The 3,122-nt window shown below is 33.8% G+C and overlaps 1 long non-coding RNA gene across 1 annotated transcript; it reads left to right on the top strand.

Moving 5' to 3' along the window:
- The first annotated feature begins 265 nt into the window (after window positions 1–265).
- Window positions 266–3,122, top strand: LOC139893569 (uncharacterized). The gene is made up of 4 exons (XR_011774600.1): window positions 266–368; window positions 491–1,069; window positions 1,228–2,375; window positions 2,909–3,122. It is a non-coding gene; the product is annotated as an uncharacterized lncRNA (long non-coding RNA).

Raw genomic sequence — 3,122 nt, forward strand, 5'->3', positions numbered from 1 at the left:
TTTCTATGCTTTCTAGTTTGGTAGAAAGTGTAATAGTGTTTCGGATGGTTCACTAAAAATCATCCCCCCATGTACTTTTCGTTTTTTGATGGTATAAAATTCTCCGGGGTACCGTCCCCTTTTTCCAAAAAAAAAAGATGCATAGAGTGAGCAAAGGTGCACCAGAGCAGGTAATTTAAATAGTTAACATTACAAATCTTAATTTAATTGTCATTTCATATCAACTATTAGATTTTGAATCTGGAAAAAAAAAAAAAACAAATTCCAGATATAAAATAGGGTACACTCAATAATTGACAACTTTGTGGAACATGGGAATTGACGATTTTGTTGAACATGGGCTTTGCTCACTTAGAGTAGCTTGCCAGGTAATAAATGACCTCTTTATAGAAAATAATGTTTTTGTTTTTACCATATATGTACTTCTTTATTCATTGTTTGCCTCTTGGTTTGATGGTTTTTACCGATGGATTTGCTGGTGTTTTTCCAGATCACCGCGTTTAGAAGGGTTGCAAATTGGGCAATGGCTCATATGGTTTGAATTGAAAGTTCTATGTTTATGATGGGCCCAAAGGGGCACGTCTGGTTTAGGATGACAAACAAATTGCAAATGGACAAAAGAAAGTCTATCGGTCAACCCAACCTGAGGTGGCCCAAATCTACTCCTGTGAAAAAACCCATTTCAGTTGATAATCTTTTTTATTCGTGAGCCAACACATCTCTCCTGCTTTTTACATGTTAAACCAGCAGATGTCGCATATTATCTAAGTAGTTCACAATACAATTGTTTTAACATTTTTGATTCATATGAACTATTAGATTTTAAATCTGAAAACAAATAATCATAGATAACTATAGGCTACACTCAATTTTTGACATATTTTCCGTTCGTAGACTTCGGTCTCTTGGAGTAGTTTTCAGGTAACAAACAGATGACCTTTTTTTTAAGAGTATCTTATTTTCCATACGTGTTCTTCTGCTTATTTATTTACCTCGTCATGACAGACAGACAGTGATGAGACTATTAGGACTTTAGACCTTGAAGTGAGTGTTAAGAAGATGTTCACAGGTACGTAAATTCATTAAATGCTAATCTTATTTTTCTTGCCATCTAGAGGTGACAAAATGGATGGGTTTTTATACAACTGACTTCACAAATAAACCCACTCATAAGTAAATGTATCAAAATTCTTACCTCTGATACTATCTTGTGTTACTATCTTGAAGGGAAGATGTGTAGTAACGGGTGTGAATATGTAGCCGACAACTACCTTGCTTGGCAATTACATGAAAAATACTCGGTGCAAATGGGTCATATGGTTCGCAATGAAGGTCAGTGTTTATGATGGGCCCAAAGGGGGAATTTGGTTTTAAATGAAAAGCAACTACTTTTTTCCAACATACGAAAAAAAGTATAAATTGTTTGTGCAATTATCGTGATTACAGAAGATCAAAATATATCTTCAGTGAGAATTTGCAACCCAACCCAATCCCACTCATAAGCAAATGAGATGAATTTGCATAACTTTTTTATTTGCAATTTCTTGGATTCTAATGACAAGTTTTCTGTTCTTTCCTCACCATACGTATTATGGTAAGATATAATTGACATTTTTTAAATCAAGTTAATGTTCATGTGATGTTGTCATTATCATCTCGTATCGGATTCTTATAACACATTACATTACGTTTTTTTTTTTTCATTTCATATTATAGTAAAAGTTGGTTAAATTAAGGTTAACTTTTGTATCTAGTTGCCACATTACAGTCGATGAACTCGTTGAAAAAGCAGACACATCTGCAGGTATTTTTCCAGGTAACCATGTTTAGTAGCATTGTAAATGGGCAGGTATGACGAATTGAGCAATGTGTCATTTGGTTCATATTGACAGCTCAGTGTTTATGATTGGCCCAAAGGGGCAGTGTTGGCTAATAGTATGACACACAAAAACTTTTTTTTGTTAACATACGGAAAAAGTGTCATTACTTGATTCATTTATACTGATTACAGAAGATGTATCTTCAATAAAATTTTTAGTATTCAATAAAATGATCAGGTAGTTGTACGCACATAGACATTTGGTGCATTTTAACCCATTTTGACCCGTTCATCTCATGTGACCCTTTTTTTTTGCTAAATAAAAGTCATTGAACCATTTGAGGTAAAACACAACCCACATTCCCCAGTCATGAGTAAATTGTCTACCACTTCTATTATTTAGCTTAAATAACATCTGTTATGATTTTGAAATGTTTTAATGATTAAAGATTTTCCCCAGAGCATTAGCACGAGATTATCCGTGTAGAGTAAGTGAGGAACCAAGCTCGATGGTCATCAGTTCATCACATGATTGAGAGACATGCAAAAATTTCAGGTAACCGTATTTAGGTAGTATTACAAAATTAGCAGGTCTGGCGGGTTGGGCTATGTAACTATGATTCATACGGTTCAGATTGACGGTTAATTGTTTTATGATGGGCCTAGAGGGGGCAGGGTGTATAAGATAACAAGCAACTACTTTTTTTGACATGGTATAAATATTTTTAATGCATTTTATATCTTCAATGAAAATTCTGGTGTTGAATAAAATGATCAGGTTGATATATACTTGTAGACATTGGGTGAATATTAACACATTTTGACCCATTCAACCCCTTATACTTTTAGCTAGAGAAAAGTCATTAACTTGTTTGAGATAGAAAACAACCCACATTGACCCATTCATGAGTAAATTGTCTGAAATTACCACCTCTATTATGTAGCTAAGAAATTGTCTCTTAAGATTATCAATCAAATCAAATGTATAAATTTTAGAGAGATTTCCAGTTCCATAGTTTCTCCAGGGAGTACTAGTATGAGATTATCATACTATAGGAAGTGAGGAACCAAGTACTATGGTCAATGCAGGGTGGCTTTCTTTGACTAATGCAATGTTGTTTTGTTGGCGGCTTATAGAGCTTCAAGATTGGATATTTAGGAAGCCGTTCGTACTACTATAGTATCGATGTTTGATGGTTATAAATAGGTATTATATCCACTTATTTTGTCCATAATTTTTTTATACAAAACATGAAGATCGGTTTCACTAATTCCCTTTCTTATTGTTAATAACAAATCATAT

The sequence above is a fragment of the Rutidosis leptorrhynchoides genome, chromosome 2 (genome assembly GCF_046630445.1).
Source record: "Rutidosis leptorrhynchoides isolate AG116_Rl617_1_P2 chromosome 2, CSIRO_AGI_Rlap_v1, whole genome shotgun sequence".
Lineage (NCBI taxonomy): Eukaryota > Viridiplantae > Streptophyta > Magnoliopsida > Asterales > Asteraceae > Rutidosis > Rutidosis leptorrhynchoides.